The sequence below is a fragment of the Pipistrellus hanaki genome, assembly GCF_964339955.1.
Source record: "Pipistrellus hanaki genome assembly, chromosome: 5".
Classification (NCBI taxonomy): Eukaryota; Metazoa; Chordata; class Mammalia; order Chiroptera; family Vespertilionidae; genus Pipistrellus; species Pipistrellus hanaki.
This window is the reverse complement of record NC_140507.1, coordinates 84,490,326-84,505,207: the sequence shown is the minus strand read 5'-3', so window position 1 is coordinate 84,505,207 and position 14,882 is coordinate 84,490,326. Positions and strand designations below refer to the sequence as shown.

Sequence of the window (14,882 nt, the reverse complement as noted above, 5' to 3'; positions counted from 1 at the left end):
GGTTCCAGCACTAACCTGGCTGGTTAGTGTTCTGAATCAGAGCTGCCCAGTGTTTTGGGTGAAATCCAGTGTCTGCATATCCAGTTCTGACAGGTCAGCCTTGCTCGTTTGGGCACCGGTCCGACATTTCAGGGCTGCTGGACTCGACCCGGACCACCTAGGACATCCTGTGATTTATCTGAACTCTAAAGCCATCTCCGCCTCTCCCACGTGTGGTACCAGACGGACCTCAGCCAGACCAGCCTGCAGGGAACGGACAACGAGAGCTCCTCCCACAGAGGCAACTGTTGGTATTGTGGAGTGACTGGGTCCCAAGAAGGCAGGGCCTCTGAAGCCAGCTTTATAATTTATTCCCACTTGCTGCTCAGATCTGTGTCAGCCTGAGGGGAGGAGGCAGCCCTCGGCTGGGCCCTCGGCTCAACAGCAGCCAGGCCTGCTTTCTGTCTAGGTTTAAAAAGAAATCTTCTTTCCTGTGCAGCGCTGTGAACCAGAGTTTACAAAGGACATTCCTCCCATCCTGAAGGCGGTGGGTTGAATACCACCCCCCAAGTCCATGTCCACCCAAAAGTGCGGAAGGTGACCTTTGGGGAAACAGGGTCTTTGCAGATATAACTAAGATACCTGTGACTGGTATCTTTACATGAGAAAGGAGGAGATCTGGACACACACACACAGAGGCCACGTGAAGACGGCAGAGATGTGTGAGTGATGCTGTCACAAGCCAAGGAACACACACACCTGGGGCCCCCAGAAGCCGGAAGGAGTCTCCCTGGAGCTCTGGGGGCAACGTGGCCTGGCTGCCACCTGGAGTTCACAAACCGCGTCTGTGACAATTGGTTAGGGCACCCCTAGGAAACTAACACCTGTGCCAGAATTTATAAGACCTTTTATCTCAGGCTCCCTCGCTGTGGTCGGCAGAATTCCAAGACGACCCCCAATGACCCTCACCCTTGTGTGTGGGCAGGATTTGTAAATATGATATCACTCCTGCTATTGTGTTACGTTATGTAGGCAAAAGGGATTCCGCTGGGATTAGCTGCCCTGAAGACAGGGGAATTGCCCTGGAATGGCCAAACCAGATCAGGTGAATCCTGAAAAGGGACAGGCCCTTCCGGGCAAAGGGGAAGTACCTTCCAGCATGGAAGTGCAGCAGACACCAGCTTAACCACGTGACCCAGGAAACCACCACCGGGAACACGACACTGACACCCTGACCCGATGCTCTGAAAAGGAGGCGACATCGTGACTGTGATAGTCTTGCCAACAATGCACAGCCTCATTCTGAGGAAGAACGAGAGCAGCTGTCACAGCCTGGAGGAGACCAAAGGGAAACGACAACTAAATGCAATGAGGGATTACAGACCAGATCCTGGGACGGGAAAAGGATATTCGTGAAAACATTGGTGAGATTTAAATAAGGCCTGTGGCTTGGCTAATGTGCCAATGTCGATTTCCTGTGTTTGTAACTATCCTATGGGGTGAGGGATAAAAAGGCACTCCCCTATATATATATATATATATATATATATATATATATATATATATATATATATATATTTTACAACTTTCCTTTACGTCTAAAATTAGTCCCAAATAAAAAGGTTGAAATAAAAGGAAATGGTTAAGTACTACATTAACAGAGGTTGCCTGGACTCCAGACCTTTTCTCGCACGCATCTCTGTGCTCATCTTTACAAGTGTGCATTACTTCTGATAACCAGAGGCAGAGGTTGGAGTAAGTGGGCCGGTGCAAACGATGTCGGTTTGGGGCTACGGAACTGTTTTAGCCAAGAGCAGGATGGACCCCAGGACAGAGGGCGGCTAAAACAGAGCAACAGTTTTTAGTAGGGAAACAGAAACTACTGGTATCTGAGACCCCAGAGCTCTTTAAAGGCTATACCATACGCTAGTTAAAGCTAAATACTGAAACTGAAATTTCTAGCCACATCACCTGTCGCTCCATCAGCCACTCTGGCCTATACTGGCCACCCCCGCTCTGGAACAAACATCGTTCGCTCATGCATCATTCACACAACTCTCCTCTCCTCCCTCTCCCCCTTAACTTGCCTTAATGCCACTTCCAGAAAGCCTTCCCAGACCACTGCTGCCCCAATTGCCTCACCTGTCCGCTCCCCTCACCCCCTCCTCGCCCCGCCTCCGTAAGTGTCTGTTAACTGCCTCACTCCGTGGAGCTTGATGAATGCCACAGATAGCCTGTAGCTTCCCATGGGCACTCAGCTCACCTCCACACACATCTCGCCGGCATCTTTAGAAGAGGACAGTGTTAGTCTGTCCTCGCGGAGTGGAAGCGCTCCTGTGGCCGAGCACCATGGGCCGGGACAGTCCCCCTCGGCCTCCTGCACGTCCCTGCAGCAGGCGGGCATTTACTGACCAGGAGTCCGTTGTGCCTGTTCCCAAAATTCTCTACGCCACTTCTATTTGCTTTTATGGCTGCGGTTGAGTTAAACAGTAACTGAACTATAAGTGCAGAGAGAAACAGCTTTGATGTCTACAGAAGTAAAGGAAGTGTTCTAGAACAGCAATTCTGGAATTGTGGCCTTGGAGGACAGCCGGGGCACGGAGCCCATTTCAGATCTGTGAGGTAAAAACTACTCTTCTTATAATATTAAGATTCTCTGCCGAAACCGGTTTGGCTCAGTGGATAGAGCGTCGGCCTGGGGCCTGAAAGGTCCCGGGTTCGATTCCGGTCAAGGACATGTACCTAGGTTGCAGGCACATCCCCGGTGGGGGGTGGGGGGGGGGCCTCCAAGAGGCAGTTGATCAATGATTCTCTCTCATCAATGTTTCTAACTCTATCCCTCTCTCTTCCTCTCTGTAAAAAATCAGTAAAATATATTAAATTTAAAAAAAAGATTCTTGTTTTCCAGAAGCTACAGAAGTTGTGATGAATGTGTGCCAGGTAGTTTTCAGTTTTCTAGAAATTTCTAAGGTCAAGCTTAGAGTGCAGATACATACGTTTTCAGCCCTGGCTGGGTGGCTCAGTTGATTGGAGCCATCCCAATATACCAGGGTTTCGGGTTCGATCTCCAGTCAGAGCACATACAAGTAGCAACCAATAAATGCATACACAGGTGGAACAACAATAGATGCTGTTGTTTTTCTCTCAATTAAAAAATAAATAAATATATAAATATATATACATTTTTAGTGATCATATTATTTTGTTCAACTGAGTATTTACCATCAAACTTACATCATACCTATTATAATTTAATTGTCTACACTAATAAAAGCATAATATGACGAAGCCGGGACTGCAAGGGAAGCCCAAGTCCTGGGTGCCTGCTAGTGACCAGAGGGAAGCCCGGTGGTGGGTGCTGGGAGCCGGGTGCCGGAGAGAAGCCGATGTCGGCAGCAGGGGCGGAAGGAGGGAAGGAAGGCCTACTCTTGCACAAATTTCGTGCATTGGGCCTCTAGTCTAACAAATAATTATTTTCAAATACTAAAGGTATGTAAAAGTATAAAAACTTTATTTTGAAAGTTATTTTTCATAAAAATATGCTTTCTACGTTAACATGTAATGACCTATTTTTGTTATTTTAAATGAATAACTATTTTAAACTAGTTTAAATTTTTAGCACGATAAACATCAATAGGTATAGCCAAATAAGCAAAAGACAGTATTATGGAATCCTAGGATCAAAAAGTTTAAGAACTGCTCACCTAGAAAGATGTGTTACAAATGAAAAAAAAAAAAAATTAAATTAGGTGTGTGCATTAAAAAAGTAGAATTCTGTAGTATGTGGACTGGTTTGCAAATGCCTTTAAAAAAAAAAAAGAAAACTAATTAACTGACGTGTAAATCCTTTCCCCAGCAATTCCATTTCTGAGAATTTCTTCTAGAGCCACATTACACAATGTTGGAAATGCCATTTGTACAGTTTTTCACTGCAGCATTGTACACAGTGACAAAATACAGAAAACCCAAGTTGGGGAGAGAGGGAGAATTTACCTGGTTAAAATTTACTGTACTCCCATATTCTGGAATAATACACAGTCACAATAAAATAATGATAAAAGGCCGAGGCCGGTTTGGCTCAATGGATACAGCGTCGGCTTGGGGACTGAAGGGTCCCCAGTTCGATTCCAGTCAAGGGCATGTACCTTGGTTGCAGGGATATCCCCAGTAGGGGGTGTGCAAGAGGCAGCTGGTCAATGTTTCTCTCTCATCGAAGTTTCTAGCTCTCTATCTCTCTCTTCCTCTCTGTACAAAATCAATAAATAAAAAAAATAAAAGAAATAAAAGAATGGTAAAAGTATTCTATGTGCTGATGTGGAAAGATCTAAAAAAAACAACAACAAGATGCTAAACAAGGTGTCTAAAATGCAAACGTACAGCACTTGTAAGATGTTTCACTGAATACTGAACACGTGCGACTTTTTAAAATTTGTGTTGCTTTTTTTTATTCCTCATCTGAGGATGTGTTGATTTTTAGAGAGAAATGGAGCGAGAGACAGAGAAACATGAATGTGAGAGAGAAACATCAATCAGCTGCCTCCCTTTGACCCTGACCGGGATCAAAACAACGGACCGCCCAGCCAGGGCACATGTGTGATTATTTAAATGTCTTTTTAGTTTTAGCCTTTTGATTTTCTTATTGTTGTTAATCCTCACCTGAGGATATTTCTCCTCACTGATTTTTAGCAGAGAGAGAAACATCGACGTCTCTCATAGGATGCCTTCCGCACCTGCCTGGACCAGGCCTGGGGATTGAACCCTTGAGCGGAATAGAACCCAGTCAGTCTGAGGGCTGATGCTCTAACCACTGACCAAAACTGGCCAGGGTTAGCCTTTTGATTTCTGAGCTATGTGAATATATGACCTGGTGAAAAACATTTAATTGGGGGGGGGGGGGGGAGAGAAGAGAGAAATCCCAGGTAAACAATTTGCAAGTCTTATTAGAACCAAAAGAAGGCCCTGGCCCAAATCAAAGCTTTGGCAAATAAAAAGAAAGCACATGTTTTTAATGTAAAATAAAATGTTTAAAACCTGGATTTTTGTCTTTTAATTCCCAACTTTTGGCTGTTCTTATTTTAATGTATATTTTTAAATTGGTTTTGAGGAAGGAAGAGGGAGAAAGAGAACCATCCATGTGAGAACAGAACATTGATCTGCTGCTTCCTGCATGCCCCCCCACCCCCTCCCCCTCTGGGCCAGGAATCAGGCCAGCAACTTGGCATGTGCCCTAACTGGGAATCAAGTCAGCAATCTTTCAGCACATGGGATGACACCCAACCAACTGAGCCACACTGGCCAGGGCTGATGTTCTTCATTAACTACTAATACTGAATGCACTGACTAAGAACCCACTATTAATACATTCAAGACAGTCATCTCATTCACCAAATCCGACTCTCCTGGGCCTGATGATGGGGAAAGGATAGGAGGCCTGAGCAGGCAGTCAGACCTCCACTTTCCAAAGCAAGCAATTTGGTTTCCCGTGGCTGCCCTTCCTCCCACCTTTGTGGGAGGCCCCGAGGGCCCGCTGGGGGCTCTGCCTCTGCACCTCAGCTGGGCCCAGCAAGGCCCCCTCTGGGAGTGTCCACAGCTGCAGTGAGAGTGGGAACGGGGCGGCTCGGGCTTGGAGACCTTGTGGTGAGGCTGCCCTGCTTGTCCCGGGGACAGCACGAGGCCCCTGGCTGGCAGCAGACTCTGGACTCCTTATCTGCTGGCATCCTGCCAGCCCACCAGCCTGGAGGTCAGAGAAGTCCTCTCCAGATACCTAACGAGTCCTGGCGGGGGCCCCGCAGCCTGACCCTTCCTCTCCCACTGCCCACCCGCCCATGTCCCCGGGGAGTCAGAAAAGAGAAGAAGTAGCGGACTTCTCCAGGAGAAACTTCTTTCCACACAAGCAAAGTCCCTCACAATCCGCGCCCTCCCCCCCCCACAATGAGCAGAGACAACTGGCTCCTTCCTTTTCCACATTTTCAAGGAAAACACTAATATTATCGGCAACTTCATCATCACATTTAGGAACAAAAATGGAACTTTCTTTTGGTCTTCACCATCAAGCCTCTTGGCTGCTGGCTAGATGTGACTTGGGACAGACACCCATCAACCTCTCTAGATCCAGTTTCTTACGTTGTATAACGAAGGGGCTACACCTGAAGCTCCCCAAAGTCCCTCCAGCTCCACATCCTATGTCCGAGCATTTTGATATTTTTCACATGAGAACAGACTGAATTATTTTGGCAGAATGGAGAGAAGGTCCCCATTCCCAGACATACACAACCTATTCACAGCACTACTCTTTAGATTCCGAGATGCTGTAAATACTTGCCATGGATTGAGGTTGCTCCTGGAATGGAGCGGAGTGTGAGCAGGTAAGGGAAGAGGGAGGTGAGAGGGTGTGAAAACAGAGCCAGTCCAGTGACTGGTATATACTGCACGTATGCATGCGTGCACGCACACACACACACACACACACACACACGCACGCACTCAGAATCAGACCTTCCTGCCTCTTTTTATCAGTCCCGAAGAGGCGTTTCCATTACCTGAAGAAATCAGAGCAGCTCCAAAAACTTAACGGTGGGAAAAGAAACTCTTTTCCCTTTGCCCAGTGAATCCCTGGAGCAATCCCTGGCTGCAGAAAAGAGGACTATTCAGAGTCAGGAAACTGCACCCATGATCCTAAGGAGGAGATGGACCAACCTTAAATCTGGGCTCACCGCACTCCTACAACTCAACCTACACATCAGCTTCTGGCACCCTAAGTCCATCCCACAGAAATGATGATGATGATGACGACAAGGAGGAGAATATCTCTACTATGTTCCAGACACAATCTCAACATGCTGTGTGGTGATGAGAACGGGCCCAGAGATTACGTACCTCTCCCCGCTGGACAGTGAGGGGGCCAGGATTGGAACCGATTCAATCTGGCTCAAAAGACAGCATTCTTCTGCTACCTGACACCATCTTCTGGCAAATGGCTCAAGTTCTCTGCGAACTTAATTGAACCCAATATTGGGACTTCTTCTTGCCTTGCTACCTCATTCTTCACGCATGTATGGATGTTCTTTCTGCCCCACAAGAGTGTGCAGGCACTGGGCCTCAACTCTCTCTGCATCCTGTGGTGGCCAGTGCAGAGCCAACCACAGACGAGGCCCTGAATGCCCACTCGGCATCATGGGGCTTCTTCTTGCCCAAATGAGAAGGCCAATCATGCTGAAACCGGTCTGGCTCAGTGGATAGAACGTCGGACTGCGGACTGATAGGTCGCAGGTTCGATTCTGGTCAAGGGCACGTACATTGGTTGCGGGCACATCCCCAGTAGGGGGTGAGCAAGAGGCAGCTGGTCGATGTTTCTCTCTCATCGATGTTTCTAGCTTTCTATCCCTCTCCCTTCCTCTCTGTAAAAAATCAATAAAATATATTTAAAAAAAAAAAAAAAAAGAGAAGGCCAATCATTCTGTGTTTGGTGCCCTCCAGTCAACCTGCCAACCAATGACAGGAAGGGCAGCACCAGTCTCTCTCCTGGTCTCTACACAATTTATTAAAACTCACCTCTGAGTCTCCAGCAGACTGCTAAAAGTTATGATGCTGGACATTCTCTTGCTTCACCAAGCTCCTCTGTTTTTATGGTTCTTATTTTAAGAGGTAAAGGATTGACGGATAAGAAACCACAGATCTAGTCAGACCTCAGCACTGACCTTTTCCCATGGACACAGGGCACGTTGGGAGCAGAGCTGGGACAGAGGCCAGGTCAGCAAGGCCAGTCCCCACTGCACACGATCACCACCACGTCCAGCAGCAGCCTGCCCACGTAGCCTGGCTTTCCTAAGAAGTAACTAAAGACAAGCCCAAGCCCAGGGCGGCTCCAGGAGGAAGGGTCCGGGTCAAAGCCACTCCCGCCTCCACCTTCCTTAGGCCTCTCACAAATCCTGCTCACAGGCCCTGGCAGCCACTAAATCCTCAAAACTGTAGCCACCATCCAGAGCTGATGATATTTTCTTGGCTTAACGGGACCTCAGGATCACAAGATGAAAACGCTTGGATGGCTATTTTGTCCTATTGCCCTACACCACCAAGAGAGGGCAGCCTAAACCAGACCACCTAAATTGGCCGGTAGTGACCAAAACAGCTAAAAAGCCATGCCCTCTGGGCAAGCCAGGTCGGAGTTGGCTCCGTCCCTCCTTTGCCATTATTCTCCATCTCCTGCCACCGGCCAGCCGGAAGATTTGGGTCATTTATCTTCAGCTGGGACACGGCCTGGCCGATCGAGGGGAGGCGGGGTCCACCGTTGCTGGAAAGCAAAGCACGGGCACCAGGGACCCTTCCGGGCCGCCCCAAGAGCTGCCCCCCCCCCCCCCCCCGCCTTGGCCATCTCCTCCCACCTTTCCTGTCCTCGCGGCGGGGAGCCTCCCTGAGCCTGCAGCGCGGCTTCCCACGTCCCGGGCGCCTTCTCTGGCTCCCGCATCCCGCGCTCCCCAGCCCATCGGGCCGCACCTGCCATCTCCCTTTCCCCTCCCGGAGCCTCCCGGGGCACCTCGGCCAGGTGTCGCCTCCATCCAGCGTGCGGGCCCGTGCGCGGGTCCTCCGGAGCGACTCCCCAGCCCGGCCCCCGCCCCCACCCCGCCCGGTGACCGGAGCCCGGAGGCGCCGCTCCTCGGGGCGCTGCCGCATCCCGCCGGGCCGCACCGCCCGCCGCGCGCGCCCTCCGCCCTCACCTGGAGCGGGGCGGACGCCGCCGGCCGTGCAGATCCACAAGCCGGGTCCTCGGCGGCCCGAAGCGACGGCGGCGGAAGCGGCGACAGCGACAGCGACAGCAGCTCGGCCCCGGAGTCCCCGCAAGGAGACCGCGTGTCCTCGCCCCCCTGCCTGCGTGCGTCCCCGCCGCGCCGCGCATGCCCGCTATATAGCCTGCGCCCGCTGGCCCCGCCCCCGCCCCGCCCCGCCCCGCCCGCGCTCCCCGCGGCCTGCCACGTGGGCCGCCGCGGGCCCGCCCGCCGGAGGGCTACGTGCCGGAGCGGCCGCCCGCTGCGGGCTAGACCCGGGCCCGCATCGGCCTGCCCCGGGCGGGCCGGCGCCCTGCTGCGCCTCGAGGCCCTAGCTGAGACCTTAGCTCGCCCAGATGCTGCCTGACATCTTACTCCATTGGGTCATCTTCTAATGCTCAGTCCCCGCTTCTTCCCCTGCGGCCGCCCCGGCTCCGCCTTCCTCTGGAAGCCTCCCATTAAGTCTTCCTCGCCATCCCCACCCCCACCCCCTTACGTGGAAAGCTCTCACAACCGGCCCTCCACCCCCCTCCCCCGACATGTATATGTATATTTTAACACATCTAGTTAATATAAAAAGCTTCTCTCTCCCCTCCCCAATTCTGAAATAAACCCCAGAAAGGGACGCACCCAGACTGTTTCTTCTGTCAACTTCCCAGCAGCCAAAAGAACAAAAATTTCCCGTTCACATGCCAAACTATATTACACTCGCTTTTCGAGCTCGGTGTCACCACTCCCCCAAATGATCAGGCTCTCCAAGGAGCCAGATTTCTTAACCCAGAGCTGGGAGAAATGTTGATTTTTGGGTGAGGACTGTTTTAAGGAATCTCTCGGTAGGGTGATAGTCCTATTGAGATGGATATCAGGCCTCGGAAATGCTAATTTCTTGAGAAAATAAGCCACCCATTAAACTATCACTGTCCTGTTGCTCTGGACATCACTGTTACTTCCTCTTCTGCTAAGCCAGCTGCCACCTGGGTCTGGGTGACCAAAAAGAGGGACCTTTTGGCAGAACTGTGGCTAGTGCCCAAATCCCTGTTCTAGCTGTAACTGGTGTCAGCCAGTCTGCATTTGCCCAGGGAACGGGTACACATCCCACTGTGCAGGTCCTAGATAGAGGACCCCCCAGGACAGGAGCAGAATGGAAAGGAAAACAGACTATCTCGGGAGCAGTTGTCAGGAAGAATCAGGCTGGATGGCAGCTTGTCCCTCAGGACCGGGTAGAGAGGGGGAAAGAATGCATGAAGCAGAGCCAGAACAGGCAGATTGTTTATGCCACTCTTGAAGAGACCAGCTAAGCCCTGGGTTTTTCTAAAATTCAATTATCCTCACCCTGCTATTACAGAGCTCCAGTGGATAAGGGATGGAGTAATGTTACTCTCATTTTCCAAGTGATTTCAAAATAATAATATCTCTTGCAGAATTTCCCTTAGAGCCCCATCATCTTTGTAATAACCTTTATATTTGTGTTTCTTGGTTAAAAGTGAAGTATTTTTCAGGCATGTCATTCATTTGTTTTGTTTTTAATTTTCAGGGTTTTTAAAATTTATTGAGAGAGGAACACTGATTTGTTGTTCCACTTATTTATGCATTCATTGGTTGATTCTCATATGTGCCCTGACTGGGGATTGAACCTGCAACTTTAGCATATCCAGATGACACCTAGGGCAATCCATTTGGGATTTTTTTTTTTTTTTTTTTTTTTTTTTAAGAACAGCTTAGTGATTTTTAGAGAGAGAAACATCGATGTAAGAATGAAACATCCATGGATGCTTCCTGCACACCCCTACCGGGATCCAGCCCAAAACCCAGGCATGTTCCCAGATCAGGTAATTGAACCAGCAATTGTTTGCTGTACAGGACAATGCCCAACCAACTGAGCCATTGGGATTCTTTTTAAAAATATATATTTCATTGATTTTTTTACAGAGAGATAGGGAGAGGGATGGAGAGTTAGAGAGAGAAATATCTATCAGCTGCCTCCTGCACACTCCCTAATGGGTATGGGCCCGTAACCAAGGTACATGCCCTTGACTGGACTCGAACCTGGGACCTTTGAGTCCACAGGCTGACGTTCTATCCACTGAGCCAAACCGGTGAGGGCCCATTTGGGATTCCTTTTTTCTTAATGGATTTTTCACAGAGAGGAAGCGAGAGAGGGATAGAGAGTTAGAAATATCAATAAGAGAGAGGCATCGATCAGGTGCCTCTTGCACATCCCCCACTGGGTACATGCCCTTGACCGGAATCGAACCCCGGGACTTTTCAGTCCTCAGGCAGACGCTCTATCCACTGAGCCAAACCGGTTTCGGCTCATTTGGGATTCTTAATCTCATCTCCAAAGGGGCTGTCAGAAATGGTCCAGTCTTTACCACTCCTTCCTGTCCTTGCAATTCTGAGAAAAGAAATGAGAAACTCACCAAAGATTAAGTAAAACAAGCTTGTTCTAGCCCACAGAGCTCTGAAAAGTATGAAGGCCATAAATATATATTCCAAAGGGTGTGAGTCTCTTCTGAAAATTGAGGTCCAAAAGCAATCCCATTACTTTTCCAGTCAGGTGTCAATAGCACACACGGGGGAATGAGGCACTTGTCAGAGAGAGGTGAGGAGGCAGGACCAGACACCCACCACGGGGCCTATCACAGCATTCTCACTTATTTGCGACCAGAGGGAAGGTAGAGCTGCCAAAGTCCACCAAAGCTGATAAGCTATCTGTATTCCATTAGGGGAATACAATTAATTATTAACATGGCTTGAAATCAAAAGGTCTTACTCTCCAGATCCACCCACACACAACTTTCAGTAAGTACACCCTGAGGCCATCCTTGTCGCTGAGTAATTAGTGCTCAGTCTTGCACACCTAGTCCCAGGTTTAGGGACCCAATTCTATGTTTTTCTCTACTTATGGTAGCCATGCCCCTTTTTCCACTCATTACCTCACTTCCACATGCCAAAATTCTAACTCTTCAAAGCCACCTCCCTTTAGAAAGCTTCTAGATTTTTCTGAAGTATTATTTGATCCGCCCTTTCAAATATTTTTTAGCGTAACTCACATTAAAAAATAACTTATATGGCAACTCCAGTACAAATATCAATATAGCAAATACATATTTTTTAAACTTCTTTAGTATAAACACTGTACTGATATTTTATATTCTATTTCAAGTTTCTAAGCCCTGCTGGAGTGGCTCAGTTGGTTGAGCTTCAGCCCATGAATTAAAAGGTCACCAGCTCAATTTTGGTCAGGGCACATGCCTGGGTTGCAGGCTCAATCCCCAGTAGGGGGCATGTGGGAGAAGTCAATTTATGTTTTGCATGTCAATGTTTCTCTCTCTCCCCCCACCTTCCTCTCTCTCTAAAATAAATAAAAACATTTTTTAAACAGTGGTAACAGCCCTGTCCGGATGGCTCAGTTGGTTGGAGTGCCATCCTGTACACCAGAAAGGTTGCAGGTTCGATTTCCAGTGTGGGCACATACCTAGGTTTCAGATTTGATTCCATGGGGGCGTGTATAAGAGACAACCACTCAGTTTTTCTCACATTAATCTTTCTCTCTCTGTCTCCCTTCCTCCCTCCCCTTCTCTTTAAAATCAATAGAAAACATATAATCTTGTAACAAATAAATAAAAATAAATAAACAGAGGTAACAAATCCTCTAAATATATTTCAGAGGATTTGTTACCTCTGTTTATTTATTTTTATTTATTTTGGGTCATGATCCACAGAATTAAAACATTTTATATGGCTTATGGTACTTGCATTTTCCCCTTCAATTTTTTTAACTTCTATTCCTAATTTGTCATCTTTCAGAGAAGAAGGGAGAAGGAAGACAGATAGAAACATCAATGCTAAGAGAGAATCATTGATTGGCTGCCTCACGCATGCCCCACACTGGGCATCAAGCCCGAAACCCGGGCATGCACCCAGACCCAGGATCGAACCATGACCTCCTGGCCCAAAGGTCAACACTTACCCACTGAGCCAGTACAGCTAGGCTAATCTTTCTTGATTAACAAATATTTCTGTATATACATGCATTCCCTAAACATAACATATTGCACATAACAGATTCTCAATAAATATTTGTTGGATGAAAGAATAGACTATGAAAGAATAGACAAAATCACTATGTTTGATGTTGGGCAATATTTAAAAGAACTAAGCACAAAAATCTGACATTTTCAGGACTGCGATTTCCCTCTGGCAAGATACCATACCTACCTGACAAAGGATAAGCAGACAGATTTCCTGTAGCTGAAGAGAGTGAACCAGCCTGGGGAAAGAAACCAGAGAAATGAGTCTCCCAGCCTTGAGTGTGTATAGGGTGGGACTGGGGACTAAGAATATTAAAGCACCTCTGTGGTCTGCGTCAACAAGGTAGGCAACTTGATTCCCAGTGAGGAGACAGAGGGAAGCTAGGCAGTCAGGAATTAGGACCACTGGAAGAGAAATGAAACCAAAAAACCCAACTAGGCAGAGTTACTAAGGCACCTCAACTGGGCAGGGAAGGAAGGGTATGCGTGAGAAGCATGAACTTTAAAATATATGAATGTTGCTAAGGCAGACATTGCAGATAACCAATCATAAGATACTAAGGCATATAAATCAATCCCAATTTAGCAACAGCTAAATTCTTTGAAAAGACCAATCAGGAACTAACAAGCATATATACAAAAAAGTGCAGGTGCTTCCTCCTCTCTCCCCGCTGCATGCTAGGTTCTTGGATTGATGACAGGAGAGGCATTGGCTCTACAAATGGACTAACAGACCAACATTCGACTGTAACATGGAACATGGACACTGACCTGCTCCTGGATCCCAGCTGCATCTTTTCCAGGACCGGCTTCTCTCAATAAACTTTGGTTGCACTAACCATTTTTGTCTATGATTTCATTCTTCTATTTTGCGAGACATCGAACTTGAACCCAAAAACCCACATTTGGTTTCACGGGATGGGGCAGATCCACTCCCCAGCTATTAGTGCAGTTTGAGAGGGACTGAAGAGAGAATCCAATGACCAACCAGGTTTTTGTGATACTTTAAAGGAGAAAATTGAATTTCCTGTGTTTTGACATGACTTAACTAATTTAAGAGCATCAGAGGGAATGTGAAAGTTCTAGTTTACCCCAAATCATATGAGAGAACTAACAGCCAACACTCTATCTTTCAAAATAATTAAATACTTTAGAAGCCTTGGCCATTTCTATTATCATCTGATGGTTAAAACAGATGAAAAAGATAACTGGAAAGAATAACACTCGGTCAGTAGCAAGTTATCTCTACAAATTCGTTCATTTCATCTACAGATACCTAAATTGTTGGTATTTAATTATTCATAGTATCTATAATAATAACATATTATAATTAGACTGGATGTCCTTCCTGATGACCTTCCAGACGAAGCTGATGCTGTGAAGGAAGCCTGGGTCCTGGTGCCTGCCAGGGGCCGGAGGGAAGCCAGTACCGCAGCTGAGGGAAGGCAGGCCTACTCTTGCACGAATTTTGAGCATTGGGCCTCTAGTTCCTTATAATCCTCTTTATTTTCTTAAGATCAGTCCCCTCTTTCATTCCTGACTTTAGTAATTTGAGTTTTTTGTTTTTTCTTGGCCAATCTGACTAAAAGTTTGCCCATTTTTTCAGTGTTTCCAGAGAATCGCCTTTTGATGATTTTCTCTATTGTATTTCTATTCTGCATTTCATTAATTTCTGCTCTGATCTTCATTAGAAAATATAATTTCTTTCCACCTTTAAAAAAAATAGCTGGGAAAAGAATTCCAACTTGATGTTACAGTTGCATTGTAATTTTTTTTTTTTTGGTCTTAAGTAACTGTTCTGGTTGATGACAATCTGTGCTGGAAAACTTTTTTTTGCAAGCAATCTTTTCCACATTTTAAAAATCCTCACTTGAGGTTGAATGTTATTGATTTTTAGAGAGAGGAAGGGAGAACGATCTATTAGTTGCCTGGGTGCCTTCTGTATGCACCCAAACCTGGGATCCATCCTGAAACCTAGGTATGTGCTCTGACCCTGACCAGGAATCAAACCCAAAACCTTTTGTTGTTTGGGATGACACTCCAACCAACTGAGTCACCTGGCCAGGGATAACATCTAGTTTTTAAGATTCTTTGTCTTTGGTGTTCA

At 47.3% G+C, this 14,882-nt stretch overlaps 1 protein-coding gene across 1 annotated transcript in view; it reads right to left on the bottom strand.

Annotated features, from left to right (window-relative positions):
- The window catches only part of SLC39A14 (solute carrier family 39 member 14), a 51,837-nt gene extending 42,971 nt beyond the window's left edge, over positions 1-8,866 (bottom strand). Inside the window, exon 1 of the mRNA XM_084884460.1 lies at positions 8,694-8,866. The gene's annotated coding sequence lies outside the window, so the exon portion shown is untranslated. The remainder of the gene's footprint in view (positions 1-8,693) is intronic.
- Positions 8,867-14,882: the final 6,016 nt, after the last annotated feature.